Source organism: Hylobates moloch, unplaced genomic scaffold, assembly GCF_009828535.3.
Source record: "Hylobates moloch isolate HMO894 unplaced genomic scaffold, HMol_V3 SCAFFOLD_15, whole genome shotgun sequence".
Classification (NCBI taxonomy): Eukaryota; Metazoa; Chordata; class Mammalia; order Primates; family Hylobatidae; genus Hylobates; species Hylobates moloch.
In genome coordinates, this window is record NW_026652290.1 from 94,394,716 (window position 1) to 94,401,505 (window position 6,790).

General features: G+C 51.0%; 1 long non-coding RNA gene across 9 annotated transcripts; it reads right to left on the reverse strand.

Annotated features, from left to right (window-relative positions):
* Positions 1-410: 410 nt before the first annotated feature.
* Positions 411-6,790, reverse strand: LOC116484284 (uncharacterized). Of its 9 annotated transcripts, none has more exons than XR_009210053.1 (7): positions 6,433-6,790; positions 6,251-6,318; positions 5,844-6,023; positions 5,382-5,518; positions 5,154-5,255; positions 4,989-5,057; positions 411-3,420 (listed from the first exon to the last, which is right to left on the reverse strand). It is a non-coding gene; the product is annotated as an uncharacterized LOC116484284 (long non-coding RNA). The 9 variants fall into 9 exon arrangements; XR_009210050.1 differs by having other exon boundaries at positions 411-3,468; XR_009210052.1 differs by having other exon boundaries at positions 4,989-5,074.

Here is a 6,790-nt window from a genome sequence, read left to right on the forward strand (position 1 = left end):
GGCTAACCTGTGGATTCTGACACTTAACTCTGGGTGATTAAAATCATAATTTAATTGCTCATGGCCAGAGTAGAAGGGGGTCTCTCTCACACTTTTTTTTTTTCCTGAGACAGAGTCTTGCTCTATTGCCTAGGCTGGAGTGCAGTGGCCTGATCTCAGCTCACTGCAACCTCCGCCTCCTGGGTTCAAGCAATTCTCCTGCTTCAGCCTCCTGAGTAGCTGGGACTACAGGCTCATGCCACCACGGCCAGCTAATTTCTTTTTGTATTTTTAGCAGAGACAGGGTTTCGCCGTGTTAGCCAGGATGGTCTCGATCTCCTGACCTAGTGATCCGCCTGCCTTGGCCTCCCAAAGTGTGCTGGGATTACAGATGTGAGCCATCATGCCCGTTTTTTTTGTTTTGTTTTGTTTTGTTTTGTTTTGTTTTGAGATGGGGTCTCGCTCTGTCACCCAGGCTGGAGTGCAGTGATGCGATCTCGGCTCACTGCAACCTTTGCCTTCCAAGCTCAGGCGATCCTCTCACCTCAGCCTCCTGAGAAGCTGGGACTACAGGCTCGTGACACCATGTTCGACATTTTTTTTTTTTTTTTTTTGTATTTTTGGTAGAGACAGGGTTTCACCATGTTGGCCAGGTTGGTCCTGAACTCCTGAGCTCAAGCAATCCGCCTGCCTTGGCCTCCCAAAGTGCTGGGATTACAGGCGTGAGCCATCGTGCCCAGCCTCTCACATATTTTTAAAGAGGGTCTTGCTCTGTCGTTCAGGCTGGAGTGTAGTGACGCGATCACAGCTCAGTGTAGACTCCAACTCCTGTGCTCAAGCAATTCTCCTGAGTAGCTGTGACTACAGTGTGCACCACTGCACCCAGCTGTCACTTTTTTTCCAACAAGACAACGGCACGAAATGAAGTATAATATGTTCTTCTGTCAAGTTAACCAGCCATAACAGCAAAGCCCAGGAGGGCAGTGATGGAAACTCATTCACCTTTTTTAGTTTCTAAAGCCATTGAGCAGGCAGCTGCAAGCTGGGTCCTTGGGGGTGGCTGGGAGAGGGTGGTAAGTTGGTTGGACCTCTGTGGATAATGGCTCATCTTTACAGGGGTGTGTGGCCTCCAGGATTTTGTGGCTGATGAAGGTGATAGGCTCAGGCACAAGCATTTATACCCAAAGTGAATATTGGATGTCAGCACTGAGCTAGGCATGTGTGTGGGGAGGCGGGGGGTACAAAGATGAAACTGCCAGGAAAAACTGAGGGCTCCCAGGGGTCTTTGGGGGGAAATAAAAGGTTAGTGTGGCATTAATAAGAATCAATAAGGGCTGGCTGGGCGCGGTGGCTCACGTCTGTAATCCCAGCACTTTGGGAGGCCGAGGCGGGCGGATCTGAGGTCGGGAGTTCACGACCAGCCTGACCAACATAGAGAGACCCCATCTCTACTAAAAATACAAAATTAGCCGAGCGTGGTGGCACATACCTGTAATTCCAGCTACTCAGGAGGCTGAGGCAGGAGAATCACTTGAACCCGGGAAGCGGAGGTTGTGGTGAGCTGAGATCGTGCCATTGCACTACAGCCTGGGCAACAAGAGCAAAACTCCATCTCAAAAAAAAAAAAAAGGAAAAGAAAAAAAGAATCACTAAGGGCCGGGCACAGTGGCTCATGCCTGTAATCCCAGCACTTTGGGAAGCCAAGATGGGCGGATCACTTGAGGTCAGGAGTTCAAGACCAACTGTGCCAGCATGGCGAGACCCCCATCTCTACTAAAAATACAAAAATTAGCTAAGTGTGGTGGCACGTGCCTGTAATCCCAGCTGCTCGGGAGGCTGAGCCAAGAGAATCGCTTGAAAACAGGAGTCAGAGGTTGCAGTGAACCGAGATCGCACCACTGCACTCCAGCCTGGGCAACAGAGTGAGACTCTGAAAAAAATTAGACCGGTGCAGTGACTCATGCCTGTAATCCCAGCACTTTGGGAGGTTGAGGTGGGTGGATCACTTGAGGTCAGCCTGGCCAACATGGTGAAACTCCTCTCTACTAAAAATATAAAAATTAGCTGGGTGTGGTGGCACATGCCTGTGGTCCTGTGCAAGTGATCCACCCACCTTGGCCTCCCAAAGTGCTGGGACTGCAGGCGTGAGCCACCATGCCTGACCGGATATTTGAATGTTATTCTGCAGTCAGTGGGGCTCTTGGAAGGGTGACAGACAGGAGTGGAACTTGGTCAGATGTGTGTTCTGGAAAGTCCCCTCGCTGCGTGTAGAGAATGAACAGGCTGCATGTGTGTGTATGCTCGGAGGGGAGACAGTGATGAGATCAGGACGTGCAGGGAGGCGGAGGTCATGGAGGGAGAGGGCTGCAGGAGAGAGGATGGATTTGAGCACAGTGACTCATCTTGGGGACCATGGGGAGTGGATGAGGAGGGGAGGGTCTTGGGCATGTAGAGGGACTGTCATATTCATGGGCACATCAGGGGAGGAAGCTAGGGGCTGGGCAGATTGAGTGTTCACTTTGAAATGATTAATTTGGGGTGACTGGGAGACACCCATAGCAGAATGTCCTCCTCCATTGAGGACCCCAAATGGCAATATCTGTGTGCCTTTTCCTTTCTGAAAGACCTTGCATTCCCAGGGGGCAATTCTAAATAGACCAGAAAACCTCCCACAATTAGACCTAACCCAGACATTGAACCTCCCTCTGCTCAGCCCATTCATAAAGTGCCTCTGGCATTTAGGTGTCTTCTAATCTCATTTTCTCTGCTTGTTAATGGACCCACTGAGGCAGTACTCCTGGGAGAGAGAGAAAGATTTCATTTGTCTGAGGCTGAGGAGGGAGACGAGGGTTGCCAGAGCTAATGAGGAATCAATGCCTTGTAATTGCTAATTAAATGAGCCTGGCTCTCTCTCTTGGGGCTATGAGTTGGCTGGCCGGCCCTTAAGTGTCCACAAATTAAATTATGCTTCCCCAATAAACACCTCCAGCAACCATTGCCCTCCAGTATCTCTCTGGGGGAGACATAGAAGAAGGATCTTTCTGTGTGTGCTGAGGCCATTCATTCATTTATTGATTGATGTATTGGTTTATTCTTTGATACCTTTATTGATTCAACACATGCTTATTATATGCCTGCTATGTGCCGGGCCCCGGACCAGGCACTGGGGACACAGCAGTGAAAATACAAACATTGTTTCTGCCCTCACGGAGCTCACAGTGTAACAGGGAGACAAATAGACCTGTCAGTAGATAACATGAAAATAATTGGACTATGTGCTGCAGATACAATATCCCAGGTCTATGAGAATGTCAATACAGACTTCACGTGGGAAATGGTGAGGCAATAAGCATCATTCCCCTTGATGAAACGGAGCTTGCAGAAGAAGGCAGGGTCAGTTGTGGGGAGCTCTGGGTCGAGGTGGGGTGAGTGCATTCCAAGCTGCAGGAACAGCAAAGGCAAAAGCCCTGAGGCTGGAAAACAGGTACCCTGTGGAGTTTGTCACTTTTAGGGTGTTGCAGAGAATTGGGAGTGAGTCTTATTTATTTATTTATTTATTTATTTATTTATTTATTTATTATTTTTTTATTGAGATGAGGTCTTGCTGTGTTGCCCAGGCTGGTCTCGAACTCCTGAGCTCAAGCTATCCTCCCACCTTGGCCTCCCAAAGTGCTGGGATTACAAGTGTCAGCTATCACATCTGGCAAAGGAGGTGAGCCTTTATGATGTCATAAGTCACCACCGGGCACAAGTTCACGCTTGTCCTATGACTGGCCCATGACACTGATGGGTAGCAGACAGGAAAAGAATCTTTTCTGAAACTTATTTTTTTTTTTTGAAACAGGGTGTTGTTCTGTTGCCCAGTCTGGAGTGCAGCGGTGCAGTCATGGCTCACTGCAGCCTTGACCTCCCAGGCTCAAGTGTTCCTCCCACTTCCTAAGTAGTTGGGACTACAGACATGTGTCACCTCATAGGGTGTCACTATATTGCCCAGGCTGGTCTCAAACTCCTGTGCTCCAGCAATCCTCCCATGTTATCCTCCCAAAATGTTAGGATTATAGGTGTGAGCTCCCACACCCAGCCCACTTCTGGAACTTTTATTGAAAAGTATCCTTAGGCTGGGTTTGGTGGCTCACACCTGTAATCTTGGCACTTTGAGAGGCTGAGGCAGGAGACCATGTCTTTACAAAAAAAAAAAAATTGTTTTTTGAGACAGAATCTCTCTCTGTTGCCCAGGCTGGAGTGCAGTGGTGCAATCTTGGGTCATGCAGCCTCTGCCTCCTGGGTTCAAGGGATTCCCATGCCTCAGCCTCCCGAGTAGCTGGGACTATAGGCTTGCGCCGCAACGCCCAGCTAATTTTTGTATTTTTAGGAGAAATGGAGTTTCACCATGTTGTCCAGGCTGGTCTTGAACTCCTGGCCTCAAGTGGTCCACCTGCCTCGGCCTCCCAAAGTGCTGGGATGACAGGCATGAGCCACCACGCCCGGCCAAAAAAAAAAAAAATTTTTTTAAATAGAAAAGTACCTTGAGAACTCTGGTCTAGGGAGGGCTTTAAATGTCATTCCCTCATTGGGTCTCCCAGGAAAGCTCCATGACGTGGTTAGAGGTCTTGGGTTTACAGTCAGGTATGTTCTATCTCCAGGCTTGTGGGGGCGTACGAGTGATGTGACCAACCCCATACATGGTGCATGGCTGTATGAGCACAGGATGTATGTCCTTGTTTGCTTCCCTCCTTTGCCTATGCCTGTATCCCCTGGAGTGAGCCAGCCCCCACTCCGAGTGGAAGCGATTCCTCCCCGACTTCCCCAGTTCTCCCCCACTGGCCAGCCCATTTACAGCGAAGGTCGAAGGGAGTCTGCGCTATGAGGCCGGCTGTGACTTGTTGTCGTAGTACATCAGAACAACAAAATCACTAGTCTTCCACACAGCACTAGACCACAGACACTCTAATCTTCTTCGCCACCCTCTGCCCCATGTCTGAGACCCCTGCCCAGCTCCTCCTTCTCACCTGAGCCAAGCTGTGACACCTGAGTTTCCTGCCTCTGTGCTGACTCCCTGTTTTCCATTCCTGGTTCTCCTGGAGAGAGGCAGGATCTGATCTCCAAGGGCCTACCTCCCACCCAGGCACGCCAGAGACATGGGATTTGCAGTTGGACTGGTGAGGTTGACTTACAGCTTCACTTGTGGGCTGAGAGCCCCTGCGTGGGTTATTTTTCTGCCTTTCTCGGGGCCTTGGGTTCCTCAAATGTCACGTGGGCACAGTAACACCCACGTCCTAGGGTTGAAGATGGCATGATATGATATATGTAAAATGATTGGCACAAGGTTTCTCACGGAAGTCTGGAAGGGACACCATAATGTCATCTTAGCAGGCACCTGTTAACCCAGTGAGGCATCTTACCTGTTGAAAATCCCGGACTTGGGCCAGGCACGGTGGCTCACGCCTGTAATCCCAGCACTTTGGGAGGCTGAAGCGGGCAGATGAAGAGGTCAAGAGTTTGAGACCAGCCTGGCCAACATGGTGAAACCCCGTCTCTACTAAGAATACAAAAATTAGCCGGGAGTGGTGGCATGTGCCTGTAATCCCAGATACTCAGGAGGCTGAGGCAGGAGAATCCCTTGAACCCAGGAGGCAGAGGTTGCAGTGAGCCGAGATCGCGCCACTGCACTCCAGCCTGGGCGACAGAGCAAGACTCCGTCTCGAAAAAAAGAAAATTGCAGAATTCTGTGTGTGCTTATCTGGAAAATACTTTGTTTAAAAATCCATTACATGAGGGGCAGGTCTCCAGAAATGCCAGGCACCTCAGACCACCCTCAATCGTCCTCCCCCTGCAAAATCAGGGTCAAAGGGCTCTCCCGTTACCTGGGGGAGCTGTCCAGGGTTCTGGCGCCGAAACGGAGCCCTCTGGGAACTGTCCTGAGCCCTGATGCTGAAACAGATCGCAGTTCACTTCTCGGACCTCCCGAGAGGCGCTGTCTGGATACTTGGTGCTGAAATAAATAGCATTCTCCTCCTTCGGTCGGTGGAGAGCTGTCCCTCGTGCTGAAGAAAACTTGATTTTCATCTCTCTCTTTCCCGGATCCCCCACCCCTCTTCGTTCTCGGTTCCTCCGATTCTTGGGAAACCCCACGCCCACTCAATTTATTTCCCCTCTTAGCTTCTTCCTGGGGAGCTTCAGAATGGCAATGGGGTGGTGGGGGCAGACACGGAGGGGTCGCAACTAGCACTGATACCTGCTCCTCACCCTGTACCACATCCCCAGAACTTACTCCCCAAGCAGTCAGCCCCGCTGGTCTCTGCTTTCCAGACCGTCAAACTTCGCCGTCTCTGTCCCTTTCTGGGAAAATGTCCATGCGTCGACCTGCAAACCAGCCTCATTCCCGGCATCCCACGTCCCTCGGACCACCCCTCCTCCCACGCAGCTGCGGGCCTCCCGTTCTGTATGCCTCACCTGCTTCCAGTCTTGTTAGCAGATGCAGGTGTCCCGTGGCTGCCGAGGCGGGGACCTGCGCCTTTATAGGCTTTGGGGAAGGCGGAGCGCCAGGAATCCTGGGAGGGGCTTCCCCAACTGGCCAATGGGATTCCGCCTCAGAATGAAGCTCCAAAGATTACCTCATAGGTTGTGGCCCACGCTTCAGAATAAAAGTCTGGCATCTGCCCAAAAACTGGGCTGGGGATTTTTTTGGATGGGGAAGGAGCGTTCATTGTGGACCACGGAGTCTCCTCACTCTCTCCAATCCCCTCCTGGGTTCCTGAGCTCCAAGTTGGTTCGGGTGTCCTGGCTGGCACCTGTTTCTTCCCATTCCCAA